Source organism: Siphateles boraxobius, unplaced genomic scaffold, assembly GCF_051911475.1.
Source record: "Siphateles boraxobius isolate OS27281-9 unplaced genomic scaffold, OSU_SipBor_1 3, whole genome shotgun sequence".
NCBI classification, from domain to species: Eukaryota; Metazoa; Chordata; class Actinopteri; order Cypriniformes; family Leuciscidae; genus Siphateles; species Siphateles boraxobius.
This window is the reverse complement of record NW_027508919.1, coordinates 10,402,623-10,419,264: the sequence shown is the minus strand read 5'-3', so window position 1 is coordinate 10,419,264 and position 16,642 is coordinate 10,402,623. Positions and strand designations below refer to the sequence as shown.

The following is a 16,642-nucleotide window of genomic DNA, read 5'->3' as shown; positions in this document are numbered from 1 at the left end:
ACTAATATAACCTGATATAATGTAATAATATACAGCCCTAACACATATATTGCACAACAACGACGATGAAACAACTCTCTAACTCTGACTCGCTGACACTACTACAACTGCTTCTACTACTCCTGACAACACCCACAAGGTGGCGCGAGTTTCGAACCCCCTTTATCCGGAAACGACACTCAAACCGAACCGATGACGTATCCACACAAACCAAGGCCTCGTTTGTCATCAGTCACGTGATTTTCATGTTAACAACACAAGCCTCGAATCGCGGCTTCATCTGGCACGCCCATTTTTGCTCGACACAAGCTCCGACGCCTCGCTTCAAATGTCACATCACTAGCTGTAACAAACAAGTTTTAAAGACTTAACTTAAAAATGTATTTCATTAACTGATATAATGTTAATTTTCCAACCTATTGAATAACTTTTATCTGTTTTGTACCTTTGTAATACACTGACAACCACCAAACAGGTGGTGATGAGAAAGTCACATGATGAATCAAAGCTCATCACAAGCACTTTTTCTACAAGCTGAGAAGGTAAGAAAAATATATAGATGGTGCATTTTATGGTTTTTCACTGTAAATTATTTAATGACTTTTTCACTTCCAAAAACTGTAAATTTAACAGTATTTTACTGTAAATTACATTAATTGTAAGTTTATATCTATTACAGTTATTCAATGTAGTACGAAAATTTTCTGTTAACAGTGGTTTTTACTGTAGCATTTTTACAGTCTTTTACCAAATCTAAAATTACAATCATGTTTTACAGTGAAAAGAAAATAATTCTCATTAAAAGGTTATTTTGGGAACCAACATTGGTTAATTGCTGTGAAAAATCCTTTTTGGAACCTTATTTGTATGAGTATGGAGGACAAATTAAAGAAGATGTTATGAAATGTACACATTCATTTGGAGATATTAAATCTCTGCATATTTAACCTCCTCTTCTTGGCTTATAATCAAGGAAATATTGATTAACACTTGGTAAATGCCTGGAAGGTCATTGAGATGGAGGGAAAAGATGTCAGGCGTCCATGACTGCGTAGACTCAAGTGTCTGACACTGGGAGAACACGGCAGTTTAATGAAGATAGTACACTGAATATTAAAAAATGCACATAAAAATAGCCAAACCTAAGCATCTACATATTGCTATTTCATTTGTGAGAGCTGTATATTTCTGCATATGAACCATAAACCTTAAGCAACCAACACAAAATGAAAACTCGTTACTAATTAGCCAAGCATACACATTTACAGTATGACACAATGCTATAATGATGTGCATTACCTCATTTCAAAGTGCTAAAGTGACCCACAATGAGAAATCAAGGGGGCAAGTAGTCAGACTTAAAGGAATACTTCAGGATTTAGCATTAAGCTTTGTATTAGTAGAAAACCAGTAGTATTTTCAAATTACCGTGCCACAATTCAGCGACGAACAGTTGCGGGAGATGGAGAAACAAGAGGACCTGACTCGAGCCCGGCCAGACTCCAGCTGGGGCGGACTGGTGGTGTCAGTGCTCTCGCTGTGCGCCTATGAAAACAGATCGAGAGTCCTATTGCTGTCGCGAATTTCAGCTATCCCATTTTCTTCTGGACGAGATAAATTGGAAACGCCAGCCAAAGCCAGCAGGGACAAACGGATGGCTTAGTGTAAAGTGAGTAACGTTATTTGGTTTGTTTTTCTTTTCTTTTACCAAGACGTAATGTACAGAGTTTGGACACCCGGCATTATCACAATGTTCTTCCCGCCTAGTCAGCTGAGCTATTGTTGTTATATTTACATCTATGATAGTATACTGTGTGCAAATAGTTCCCATTGCTAACGTTGTGCTAACTGTTTTGTAGACAATATCGCCTAACAGCCTACCGTCACTTTATGGAATGGGTCCTGCAATGCGAGCGACTTGGTAAAGACTGTCGTCTCCTTTTTCCCACCTGTGTTGTCCAGGATATCAGACGGAGATATCCAGCTCCTGACGGGCAATACTGTGAATATAAGGAAACAGCTAAAGCTCTGGAAGAGCTTTCAGTGTAAAAGTGTTAATATGAATATTTTTTTTTATTAAAAGTTATAACTCACATTGGTTGTGGTTCTTTTTATAAACCTTTACTGTTACTAGAGTATGTATTAGCCTAGAGAATGTGTGGAGAAATTTTTCGGATACTGCCGCCTTTAACCGGTAGGCGTGGTTAGCCTGGCCTTGTAAGGGGAGCAAAGCAAGTGCATTCTGGGAGTTGTTGTATTTCAGCCACATGAGTAAAAAATACATGTTCTGCCTTTTCTCAGTCTAGAATGCTTCAATTTCAAAAATAATTTCACATTTCTACTATATAACTGTTCACTAATAAATACACATTCATCTTCCCAGAGCTGAAGTATCCCTTTAATATTAAAGTGAGGAAAAGGGATTTGTTTATTTGTGTCTGTGTGTTTCTGTTTGCTTTTTGTCCTTTCAATAATAGCGCCAAGCTTCTACCCTTCTGGCTTGATTCTCAAAGAGAGATAATCCAGATTTCCGTTTTCCTCCTGAACCCACTTATTTGTTTGGAATTCCTTTGGCCTTCTTCCAATCCCCAGTGCAATATCACATAAATATATAACCAATTTTTATCTCCAGGACCAATGCACAATTACTGTGACTGCCCTCAGTGAATCTCTGGAGCTCGGATAAGGGAATCCATTTTACAAATCAACACTCTGACACAAATTCAGCCCAATTATTCACTTTCAGAGTGTAACACTCTTAACCCCTTTTGGATATTGTCGTCAATTTCACATTTACTTCAACAGCATACTTTAAAGTTAAATCATATCAGTATGCATTGGTGTCACATTGGTTCTGAAATCTCTTCACAATGAGGACAGGAAGGGAGAAGGATGCAGTATTTACATTGGTTACCCATATGGAAAAGGTTTGCTAAAAACACCTGTGATTCTTATATGTTCCAACAGAATATTGTAAGGGACATATATGCTGCAAAATCCACATATATAAATTGCATAATATTAATGTATTTTTAATCATACATGTCATATACTGTATGTCCTATGTACAAAAGCCATATTTTATTGATGTAAAAATGTAGGAAAATAATGCTAATTTAATATTCATGTCCAGCATATATCTTAAAGTATTAAAGTATTAGCTCACTTTCAAACTCACCCTGATGTCATCCAAGATATCCATGTCTCTCTTTCTTAAAATTTTTATACACAGAATGGAATTCAATGGCAACTAACTATTCAAATGTTCAACGAAGTTTCAAAAGTTTCAAATGTATATATACATATATTTTTTTTTTTTTTTTTTTTAGAAAATGAACGATCGTTTCACTAGATAAGACCCTTATTTCTCGACTGGGATCGTGTCGAGACTTTGAAGCTACATTGAGACGGACATTTGAATCTTCTTTGAACATTTGAATATTTGGTTACCATTGAAGTCCATTCTGTGTAGAAAAATCCTGGAATGTTTTCCTCAAAAACCTTGATTTATTTTCGACTGAAGAAAGAAAGACATGGATATATTTGATGACATCAGGGTGAGTAAATGATCAGAATGTTTTTTTTTTTGAAAGTGAACAAATAAAACACAGTGCAGTTTACCAATCAGTGTAAGGCTGCAGTTCACTCATGCTCTTGCTCTTATCTTGTGGAGCCCTAAGTGGAGCCCTAAGTGGAGTCCTATGCCTAGTCAATCATGGTCATATACTGTTAATCAACATTAGATGAAACACAATATTTAAAACTACACACACAAGCACACATTTTAATTACAAAAATTATTTATTAGAGTATATTCTACAAGATACAGTTGAATATTTTACATATCAATAGCTTTTTATTTTAAATTCTGCATCACCAGATTTCATTTTCATTTGTGACAATTTCTCTAAACTTTATCACAGTACTAAGATAGTATTCTTAACCTAGTACAAACATAAAACTTTCCTTAATGTCGAATTGATCCTTATGCATATCACAACCAGAGTTCATGTCACATATACAAAAATATATTCCAGCCAATTTTCAACATTTTATTCACTGTTTTAGAAACATATTTGACTCAACTTTGTTAATTTGCCGCACCCTCTGATACACTGTGATGAGTTACATCCGGGACATTTACGCGCTGAGCGCGACGAAACGAGCTGAGACTTTTTTCACAGACGCCATTTTCTTTGTTTCGCGATGCAAGGCATACAATGAGGTAAAACGCATGGATTAAGTGTTTTATCGCATTTAAATATGCATTTTATAACGTCTTATTGTTTTATAACAATGTATGTGCTGTGCACGGCTAAACCGCTCTCAGGGGGGCATTTCCGTTGACGCGCGATGCAGATCAGACCAGGATGGGTTTGCTTTTTAACAGGAAAACGGCGAAAGTAAGTGTTTTATCTAATTTACAATATGTATTTTATAATATGTTGATTTATAGCGATATTTAAATGCTTTGCGCGCTTAAACGAGCCGAAACTTTTCTCAAAGGCGACGATCTTCTTGGACTCTATACGGAGCTGACGACGAGGAGGTTTGCTTGTAACGTTAACAGGAAAAACACCGAAAGTAAGTGTTTTTAACCTAATTTACAACATGTATTTCATGGCATTATATTGTTTTGTAACGATATGTATGTGATGTGCGCGCCTAAACCTTTCTCACAGACTAGGCCCATAGACGACTAGACCTGCATCTTCTTTGAGTCGTGACGCAATGCTGACACGGATTTTGCTTTTAACAGTAAAAACAAATAGTAAGTGTTTTAACTCATTACAATACGTGTTTTATATAGTTTTATGACAATATTTGTGATGTGCAAATATTAAAAGTATGTATTTATCCTCAAACTATCTTTTACTCTCGTTTACCAGCACACCTAGTATAACTGAAAAACAGAAGAACAACTCCACAGACTGCAGACCAACAATGCACGTGAAATTGTCACTTTATTTCCTTTTTTGGAGGACCAATTTTCTTATAATGGGTGACTAATTCTTTCAGATTAAATATTTATGCAAAATGTACTTATCAGAATACCTTTTGATTGATGTTTGGTGGTTATGCTTTCATGTTTAAATGTATTGATTTAGCTATTTGTGTTTGCTAGGAGCTTTTCTATGATGCACCGAGTGGCTAAGGCTAACCAGGCTTGGTGTTTAAAGACTGTACAGACTAGAACCTGGTGATGTTAAGATTTAACAGATAACATGAGAGAATCATGGGCACAAACATAAAAAATAATTATAGCTTTGTTGCTATTTGGTATAACAAGATTTTCTGTGTTTCTTACCACTCATTTTGAATTTGTCCAGTCAAATTACTTTACAAAAGTAATTTTTATTTTTATTTTTTACTTAAAATTTGTTTTCAAACCAATTGTTTTCATGATTTGACAGGTAGATGTTTTCTTGCGGTTTAATTTTAGACTCAACTGATTGGGAAATATCTGCCCCACACCTGTCCAACATCACAGCCACAAAAAGGGAACACAGATTCTTCTGGCGGCTGACTATTAGTGAGATTTCTTAAGGTGGGTGTCCTAATTTATTCTTAAAGGGTTAGTTCACCCAAAATGGAAATTCTGTCATTGATTACTCACCCTCATGTCGTAAAAAACATATACGTTTTTTTTTCATCTTCACAACACTAATGAAGATATTTGACTACTGTTAGCAACTGGACACAACTGATCCACTCGTATCCTGCAACTGATCCACTCGTATCCTGCAACTGATCCACTCGTATCCTGCAACTGTTCTTCATCTACTGAATGTTGTTGACTCGAGCACTGCTGTACTGTTGCAGAGTCGAAGGTACTGAATCAACTTCACTGACACAGGACTTACATTCACTGACATGTTCAGGATTTGAAGTATTACAGACCATTTGATAAGCAGCTTTCATATAATTCTGATGACAGAAATGTCTATAGTGTGCATTCATTGTTTATTTTAAAGGTTAACATATGATTTAAAAGGGGCTTGTTTGTTAATAAAATAAATAGTTTGTTAAAACCATTGTTTGCATTTTGCCTTTATTTTTTACTTTACAATGAACAGAATTCCGCTATAATCCCAGACTAAGATTACGATTTAACATTCTGGATTGTTTTGAAATAAAGTTTTGAAAGAGTAATATAGAGTGATGTGTTTATTTCAAAGTGAATTTATTCTTTTCAGATTAAATGATTTGTCAATTTATTTTACAGTTCTTTAAAGTAGGTAATGCAGAACCTTAATTAGAAAAACGTCTCGGTTGCGTATGTAACCTTCGTTCACTGAGTACAGGGAACGGAGACGTGTCGTCGGGGGAGTTCCCTGACGAATTGGGATCACGCTAGGGAGCCAATTGCCTTCGAGAGAATTAAAAACGAGCCAATGGACATTGGCATGCAAGATTTGCATTCCGCGACCCGCCTACCAGCGCGGGTATAAAAGGTGGAAGTAAACATTGCGCAATGCTTTTCGCTGAGGAGCCGAACAGTGGCAAAGGGACGACATGGCGAAGGGACGACACGTCTCCGTTCCCTGTACACATGGAACGAGGGTTACACCGAGACGTTCCCTTTCGTCCTGGGAACTCCGACGTGTCGTCGGGGGAGTTCCCTGACGAATTGGGATCCCTAATAAAACGCCATGGTGCTGGCCCCTTCCAGCGCCTGGCAAGCCACCCTGCAGCAGTTTCTTGAAATAAGTTGCGGGAGCTAGCACGGGAACCACACTGCTGTTCCGCAAGACCCGCACAGTGGACATTGGATAACACTGGGAAAGCGTTCCCTCAAGAGAGGAGGGAACGCTGCGGAAGCCCCAGCCTGATTGAGGAAGGCCAGGAATACACATATGTACTAGCCCGAAGGAATAGTGAAACATATAGCAGTCCCTGAGGTAGTCCCAATCCAAGGGAAGTGGGAGCGTACTCAGCAGGGACGACGAACGAGTCCGTCAAGGGGAAGACACGGCTAAACTGCACGTGGCATGATGGGTCACAGTAGAGACCAATGGAGCACCAAGTCTACTAACAACTCCTACTGGAGGTAGCAGACCTGGCGCCGGGCGGACCGCCACGCCCAGCACCGGAGGGCTGAAGGAGGAACTCACGAGGCTCACCAACGTAGGGCGCCATACGGAGAAAAGAACGCACGTATCCGCTGTTTGAGGCGGAGTGGCGCAGCAAGCCGACACAACCTATTCCCTCGACCCACTGGCCGTAGCCAGAACTCGGGAGGAAACAGGTTCCACACGAAGGCTATAGAACCTAGCGAACGTGTTAGCTGTCGCCCAGCCCGCAGCTCTACAGATGTCAGCGAGTTGCCTTGAGCCAAAGCCCAGGAAGCGGCAACACCTCTAGTGGAGTGAGCGCGCAACCTGGGAGGACAAGTCTCACCCAGAGACTCATATGCTCGGGTGATAGCATCCACTAACCAGTGGGCTAACCTCTGCTTGGAGACGACCTTCCCCTTCTGCTGGCCTCCGTAACAGACAAAGAGCTGATCTGAGGTTCTGAAGCTTAGCGTTCTGTCAATATAAAACCCTCAGGGCACAGACGGGACAGAGAAAAGCCAGGGCTGGGTCTGCCTCCTCCTGGGGCAGCGCTTGCAGGTTCACTACCTGGTCCACAAAGGGAGTGGTTGGAACCTTGGGCACATATCCGAGCCGGGGTCTCAACACAACGTGAGAAAGGCCTGGCCCAAACTCTAGGCACGATTCGTCGACCGAAAAAGCCTGCAGATCCCCGACCCTCTTGAAAGAGGCCAATGCCAACAGGAGCGCTGTCTTAATGGACAGGATATTAAGCTCTACCGCCAGCAAAGGCTCAAAGGGAGGACTTTGAAGAGCTCTAAGTACGAGAGCAAGGTCCCAAGAGGGTACAGAGTGTGAAACACGAGGTGGATTTAACCTCCTGGCACCCTTAAGGAATCTGATGACCAGGTCGTGCTTCCCTAGGGACTTACCTTCCACTGCATCGTGATGCGCGGCTATTGCTGCGACATACACTTTGAGGGTGGAGGGGGACAGCCTCCGTTCCAACCCATCCTGCAGGAAGGAAAGCATACCGAGATAAGAGATCCTCTGCACGGGGCAAAGTTTGCTCTTGTCCCAGTTGACCTGAAGCCCCAACCGGCTGAGGTGCCGAAGCACCATGTCCCTGTGATCGCACAATACATCTCGCGAGTGAGCTAAAATGAGCAGTCGTCGAGGTAGTTGAGGATGCGAACGCCTTGTTCTCTCATGGGAACAATGGCCACCTCCGCGACTTTCGTGAAGACGCGGGGTGACAGGGCCAGCCCGAAGGGTAGGACTTTGTACTGATACGCCCGACCCTCGAAAGTAAACTAAAGAAACGGTCTGTGTCGAGGAAGAATCAAGACGTGAAAGTACGCGTCCTTCAGGTCGATCGCTGCAAACCAATCCTGGGGACGGATGCATTCGAAAATGCATTTCTGCGTGAGCATCTTGAACGGGAGTTTGTGCAGGGCCCGATTCAAGACTCGCAGGTCCAGGATTGGTCGTAACCCACCGCCTTTCTTGGGTACAGTGAAGAAGGGGCTGTAAAACCCGGACCTCATCTCGGCAGGAGGGACCGGCTCGATCGCGTCCTTCGCCAGCAGGACATCGATCTCTTTCCGCAAGACAGGGGCGTCCACCGACCGCACACGGGTAAAGTGGATGCCCCTGAACTTGGGGGGCCGGCGTGCAAACTGAATTGCATAGCCGAACCGAATGGTGCGGATGAGCCACCGGGACAGACTCGGAAGCGCTAGCCAGGCTTTCAGGTACCGCCCCAACAAACCCACCCGGACCACCGGTGTACCCGTGGAGGGGCAGCGAGGTGGAAGACAGGGAGCTGGGTCTGGTGGCGTTGTAGCGACCAAGAGCGGGGTCTGGGCGTGCTTGACACCAACCTGCTTCCACCGAGGAGCAGACGGCAGAGAAGGCTTGTGGGCCTTCTGATGCGGACTGCCCGGTGGCGAGGGGAGGGGGAGAGACGAGGAACGAGGCCCTGCCTCCTCGTGTGCTGGTCTTTGCGCCTCCGGGCCCAGCCGCAGACCGGAGTGACGCAGCTGGGGCTGCGTCACTGCTTTCCGCAAACTGGGAAGAGGGGAACGGGGGTGTAAGCGCTCAGGGGCGGCACACGCTGCCGTTCTGGCCCTCTTGGACGGGGGGACTGTGTGCCCACCAGTCTCGGCCGTGGATGACCTGGAGGAGGAAGAAGAAACTGCTCTTTTTTTTGAAAATGTGGGTACCGCTGACCGAGTGGCCAGCGGCGGAACAGAAAGAAAAAGGAAAGAAAGATTTTCCACCCGGCCCTCCCCCGGGGGAAGGAGGTGTGCAGGGGCACCCTCCGAAAGAGCAGGATCCAGAACCTCGACCAGGTCGCCCGTCTCAGGGACGCTTCCCGCCCTTCTTTTTACGGGAAGGGGCGGGAGGCGTCTGAGCGGGCTTGGCCGCCCTCTTATGACCAGACCTCCGTCCTCCAGGGGTGGACTGCTGCCCTGAAGGAGGAGCGGCCGCAGGAGGGCGACCTCGGCGACGAGCAGCCGGATGCTCTACGGCCACAGAGGACGGACCAGCAGCAGTCCGCCTCCTGGGTAGGACGTGCCGTATCGCCTCTGACTGCTTCTGGGCGTTGGAGAACTCTTGGGCGAAGCGCTCCACCGCGTCGCCAAAGAGGCCCCCTTGGGATATGGGGAAGTTGAGAAGCTTGTTCTTCTCCGCTTCCCGCATATCCGCAAGGGTGAGCCACAGGTGGCGCTCCTGGACCACCAAAGTGGACATCGCTCGACCCAGGGAACGTGCGGTGACTTTCGTCGCCCGCTGGGCGAGGTCCGTCGCCGCACTCAGCTCCTGCAGCAATCCTGGGTCGAGACCACCCTCCTGCATGTCATGGAGTGCTTTGGCCTGGTGGACCTGCAGCAGCACCATGGCATGCAGGGCGGAAGCGGCGTCTCCACACGCCATGTAGGCATCCCTGGTCAGACCAGAGGAAAACCTACAGGTGCGGGAGGGGAGTGCGGGGCACCGTGAAAGGAGGAAACGGTCTTTGGACACAATTGCATCGCAACCGACCGCTCCACTGGGGGGATTCCCTCGTACCTGTGCGCCGCTCCGCCATCGAGAGTGGTGAGGAAGGAGGAGCGAGGTTGCCTACGCCTGGTCGCAAGGGGGGCAAGCCAAGACTTCTTAAGCTCCTCATGCACTTCAGGGAAGAATGGTACTGGAGCAGGCCACGGGGCAACAGCACGGCCCGCTCCGAGACACCAATCATCCAGCCGCGAAGGTTCGGGACCCGGTGGAGGGTTCCAGACGAGCCCAACATTCGCAGCTGCCCTTTCGAGCATAGCGGCCATCTCCGGATCCGGCTCAGCCGCAGCCACCACGCCCGAAGGGGGTAGACCCACTGAATCATCACCCGAAAGATGACCGCTCTTCCTCCGATGCCGCGATCGACATCTGATGCTCAGGTGGTGCCCCGAAGGAGACAAACAGAACCGCACGAGGCGGTTCCGGAAGCCCCGCCGGGACACCTGATGGCAACGAGCTACAAGAGGCGTGGGAAGCCCGTGAGGATCTTTCACCAGACAGGACATTCCGCACGGTAACCCTCATCCGCTCACCAACAGGAATCACCGAAGTAGCCGTCTGCTGAACTGAACCGGCAGGCGAACTAGATTGGGGATTCTCTGAAGGGACTCCCCAATATTTCAGGGTTCGCAGTCTCGAACGCAGCATCGCCAGAGTCATGTTCCCGCAATGAGAACACGACTCGTTCACAAACGCTGCCTCAGCGTGCCCTAAGACCAAACATGAGAGGCAGTGTTTATGACCATCTTCCTGAGGGAGAAGTCGACTGCATCCAGAAACACACGGGTGAAACGACATTCTGAAAAGGACGCGAAACGCCCGTGTTGCTCTTTTAGATAGGAAAAAGATACTCTTTTATGTGCCGAGGCACAGAGGGACCACCGCGGCAAACACAACGGGGAAACTGCAAGCCCGTGTGTTGCACTCACCACCAGTACCAGCCGTTAAAACAGCTTTTTTTTTTTTTTTTTTAAGAGAGAAACGGCTGGCTGCGGGAAGCGATGGTCGCTCAACAGCACCGTGACACCAGCACCGAGGATCCTTTCTCCGTCCAAAGAGGACAAGTTGGTTTTAAAACTCCTCAGAGACAGCAGCTTAGCTCAACAGAGAGACACACTGGACGGCTCCGAAGCAAAAAGCATTGCGCAATGTTTACTTCCGCCTTTTTTACCCACGCTGGTAGGCGGGTCGCGGAATGCAAATCTCGCATGCCAATGTCCATTGGCTCGTTTTTAATTCTCTCGAAGGCAATTGGCTCCCTAGCGTGATCCCAATACGTCAGGGAACTCTGTAACTCTGTAACTCTGCCAGTGTTTGCTACAAAGCTGCACCCAGCTCTGTAACAGTGTTGTTGTTCTCTGCATTGGTGGTCATATTTTACTCTTAGTGTTCATATTGTAACACTGTGTCAGTGTTGCAAAGGAAACACTTTTGAAAGTGTTGAGATTTCAAATTTAATGTCCAAATCCTGAAGGAAAATGACCAGTCCTCATAAAGGTCAGAGATATTTTGACACTACATCCTCCAACCAGCTTCTGCACTGTACAATTTCCAAATTTGCAAACTTCATATAAGTGATGTTGGTCATCTAAACATGAAATCTGTATGATACACTTTATATAACACGCACAAAAAAATGACACAAAATGTGTATAAATCCTATATGACTTTAATTTGACTAGCATATGATTCAATATAAGAACTTTAAATGATTTGTATATGAATATCGGGTGTTTTCTACTAATACCATACACCATTGCATAATTTTGTCATTTACAACTCATATAAGACTTTTTACAGTATTCATATATGACGCAAAAATCCCCTATAAGTTGTATGTGTGGTATTTAGTATGAAAGGGGCCATAATCGGTCTGATTTTGTATAGGACATGTATTGGTCTTACATGAAACACATAAGGTAATTCTGGCCAATTTAAGTTAGGAAGATATATGGTTGCTGTATATGAACCATGCAGGTTTTTTTTCATATGGGTATCGCAGAGCAATTAAGGCAATTATTAAAACTGAGATGATTACATACATTCACATGTTTTTCATCTTCAAATGTCTGATCGCATCAAGCATGTTGCAGTCCCCTTTTTTGTTATTTACCCCTCAACACACCCACACACACTGGTTGCACATCACACGTGCACAGTTCTGAAGTCATTATGCCAGTTGTCAGATCACATTGCAGTACAATGTTTCATCTGACGGTAATCTTTGAGACTTATGCAAAGGAAATTTAGCAGTTCAGATTGAATCGCATAAATATAATTTAGCCGAGTTCCATTACAGAAAGTGTTTTTCCATGTAGTTTTAGATAACAGAAATTTAAACATTTCTGAATTCATTTCAAACCCACTAGACGGTTTAATGTCTTTCTTTGTCTCTCTCTCTTTCTTTCTTTCTCTGGTAAATTAAAGGGCACTAAATGCTTGTCTGATTAATTGGACTCTTGTAGAGAGTCTGTTCCCATCTGGACTAACCATTGCTGAGGTGGCTAAAAATACACATATACCAGCCATAAATACACAGTCTCTCTCACACTCACTGCACACTTAAATTCCCACATTAAACACAAATATGTTTATTATTTTCCCGATATATTTTAAAGACATCACATTAGGTGTTGAAACTGAGGTTATGAAGTTTAGGCAATGAAATAAACCATAATCTGTTAATGCAGGATGACAACTGGGGATTATTGCTATTCAGCACCAGCCTATTTCTAAAGCAAAGAAACAAACAAATCCGGATAATGCTTCTTCTAATTTGTGAGATCAAGGAGTCTGTAAAAGTGAGGATGTGTGGATGAATATTGTTATACTTTAGTGATTGGAAGTCATTACTGAGATTACATTTTTTTTCTCGAACAGACTGATTCAATGAACTGGTTCGAAGTAATTATTTTTTTTCATTCATGAGTCAGCTCTTTGTTGAGTTGAGTATCCTAAAACAATATGCATTTACAATCAACACAACTAAAATTGCAAATGCCCATTTTTTTATACAAATAAAAAACATATAATAATTAAAAAAAAAGTTATTACAACCATTTTTTATAAATGTACATTCATAAATGCACTTTAAAAGTTGTTAATAAAACAAAGATTATCTGAGTTCACTTTAAAATAAAATACTATGTCCATTCTTTCCACTTAAAAGTTGTGTAATTTGTAATTATTTGTGAAATTTAATTTAATTTAATTATTTGTAATTGTTTGTGTAATTATTCAGTAAAAAACAAAACAAAAAAATGTGTCTGTAGCTTCTCCCCATCAGTCAAATTCTTGGTTCATTCCAAATGGGTTGTTACAACAAAGGTGGCACTCGGTTCAATGAGTAAGTGAGTTGTTGAGCAGTTAGAACATGCTATTGTACATTAGCAATTATGACACATCTGAGTAGTGTAACAATATATTGTGTCACAATATGTCGCAATACAAAAATGCAACAATATATATCGTAGATAGTGACAATTTGTATCGTGGATAGTTCACCCAAAATAAAAATTACTCTGTAAGAAAAAATTTAAGCTAACAGAGTTTTAGTGTCAGTACTACATTAAACTACTATATATAATGTTGAATATAATGTATAATAATGCAATGGGGGAATAATTGTGGGACCTGATGATGCCAAATGTCTTATGCTACAAGTAAAAAGTGGCCTGCATTTTTAAATATATCTAGTCAGTGATGGAGTGCAAGCATATTCGTCTAAAATAATTTGTAATTTTAAGCTGTATTTTCATTTTCAGAATTATGAATATTTGTATGTCACTATATTGTCCTGAGCATTGAGTTTCCAGCACCAAGTCCAATGTAACAATGTAAAACGTCCCGGGTTACGTATGTAACCCTAGTTCCCCGAAGGGACGGACGCTGCGTGAAATCGCAGTGGGAACGCCCTCAGCGTGACGTGTCTGAAGCATGAATGAAATCAGTCAATGGAGAGAATGAGCGTACGGCGAGTGACGTCATCGACCAGGAAGCTATAAATATCCCCTGAGTACACAATACGCCAGCTTAAAAGTTACTGAAGCAGCGACCCAAGGGGATGCCGAGAGTATGGTAGGACACGCAGCGTCCGTCCCTTCGGGGAACTAGGGTTACATACGTAACCCGGGACGTTCCCCTTCAGGGACTACCGCTGCGTGAAATCGCAGTGGGAACGCAATACCCAGATCCCCATACGACCAAATCCCCATCGTGTGTCATTAGGAGACACAAACCGACGAGAGAACCTGAGCCCCGGGAGTGGAGCTAAGATCGAGGAAATAAAATCTAACGAAAGTGTGCGGTGAGGACCAGCCTGCCGCATCACAAACGTCCTGAAGAGAAGCTCCTGAAAGAAGAGCTGTAGAAGCAGCCATACTCCAGGTGGAATGAGCCCTTACAGCCAAAGGTGAAGGCTGATGGGCCGAACCATAAGCAAGTGGGATGGCCTCGACCACCCACTTGCTCATCCTTTTTCTAGATGCAGGACACCCTTTCTTAGGTGACCCAAACAGACGAACAGTTGTTCCTATCTCCTCCACAGGGCAGCTCTGTGGACGTAAGCATCAAAACCCAAACTGGGCACAGCAAATTAATTTTCTCCTGGTCTGACGTCAGAAAAGGCGGAGGACAGAAAACCTGCAGAACTATAGGTCTAACTGAAACAGTTGGAACCTTAGGAACATAACCTGGTCTCGGAAAGAGAAAGGCCTTAACCAACCAGGAGCAAATTCCAGGCACGAGGGAGCCACCGAAAGTGCTTGAATATCTCCAATTCTTTTTAGAGATGAGATAGCGAGAAGAAGGATAGTCTTTAGAGTAAGAAACTTTTCCGAAACTTCCTCGATGGGATCGAAAGGAGCAAGGGAGAGACCTTCTAAGATGATGGCCAGATCCCAAGCTGGTACCCTCGTGCGAACTGCAGGCCTCAGCCTCAAGGTGACACGAAGGAAGCGAGACATAAGTGGGTATTTCCCGAGGGAACCTCCACTTGAAGGGGTGTGATAAGCAGCTAAGGCCGCCACATACACCTTCAGTGTGGAGTGGGATAACCCTGTGGAGAGACGGTCCTGCAGGATATCCAGGACTGTACCAACCGGGCAGTTAACTGGGTCCTGCTGGCGCTCTCCACACCAAGAGGTGAAAAGTTTCCACCTCGCGGCATATAACTTCCTCGTGGAGGGAGCTCTGGATCGGAGGATGGTCTCAACGACCTCAGCCGAGAGACCAGAATCTATGAGCTGGGCCCCCTCAGAGGCCAAGCCCACAGCCTCCATAGCTCTAGACGGGGGTGAAGGATCGACCCACTCGCCTGAGAGAGCAGATCTCTCCTGATCGGTATCTCTAGGGGAGAGCCGTTGAGGAAAGACACTAGGTCCGCAAACCATACCCGGGCCGACCAGAACGGGGCTATTAGCAGGAGACTGAGCCCGTCCCGGCGAACCCTCTCCAGAACTCCTGGGAGCAGAGCGATCGGGGGAAAAGCGTACAAGCGTGACCTCGGCCACGGATGTACCATCGCATCCAACCCCAGCGGGGCTGGATGGCTGAGAGAGAACCACAGCGGGCAGTGTGATGTTTCTCGAGAAGCAAATAGGTCTACCTCGGCAAGACCGAAATGTTTCCATAGGAGTTCCACCACCTCGGGGTGAAGACTCCATTCCCCGGGCCTCGGCCCCTGTCTTGACAGGATGTCTGCCCCCTGATTTAAATACCCCGGGAGATAAAAGCTCTCAGAGAAAGAATTTTCCCCTGGGACCATAGAAGGATCTGACGTGCCAGTTTGTAAAGCGGGCGAGAACGCAAAACCCCCTGATGGTTGATATAAGAAACCACCGATGTGTTGTCTGTCTGGACAAGAACATGGTGGCCCCATAGGTCTGGGAGGAAGTGTTTCAGAGCCTGAAACACCGCCAACATCTCTAGGCAGCTTAAGTGCCACAGACGATGATGGTCCTCCCACAGACCCTAAATAAAAATGCAATAATCAGCAACAGTGCAAAGAACAATAAGGCGACGGTCATATGAGCCATGACAGATAACCCATGGCTTTTCCATAATTGTCTACTTTATTTAACCTTATGTTTTGGTTAACGGTTAATGTACAGCTAAATAAACATCACGGCACGACTTAACTCAGTTTGAACCAAAACACAGTTTGAGATAACTGGATAGTTCTGAAATGAAAACTTCTATATATTCTTTTCTCTTTTTATAGCCTTCATATTTATAATTTGGTCACTTAAGTTTCATGTTAATGAATATGTGACCTCTCAACCTCAACCAATTATAATTAAGATAATCAGTAAAGTCGACTGCCTGACTACAAATGAAAAAGTTCCCCATTCCACAGCCTTTGCTTTCTTTTCTTGCCATTTATTTTCTACCTCTGTCTGATTCTGCCAGTGACATGTTCTCTCCCTACCTGCTGCAGGCAGTAATTTCTTCCACAGGGCTGAATGGATGTTGCATTGTTGAAGGAGATAACACCTAATCTCTCTCTCTCTCTCTCTCTCTCTCTCTCTCTCTCTCTCTCTCTC

The 16,642-nt window shown here is 44.2% G+C and overlaps 1 long non-coding RNA gene across 1 annotated transcript; it reads left to right on the top strand.

Annotated features, from left to right (window-relative positions):
* Positions 1-343: 343 nt before the first annotated feature.
* Positions 344-2,760, top strand: LOC143757102 (uncharacterized). The gene is made up of 3 exons (XR_013210396.1): positions 344-542; positions 974-1,351; positions 2,392-2,760. It is a non-coding gene; the product is annotated as an uncharacterized LOC143757102 (long non-coding RNA).
* The last annotated feature ends 13,882 nt before the right edge of the window (positions 2,761-16,642 follow it).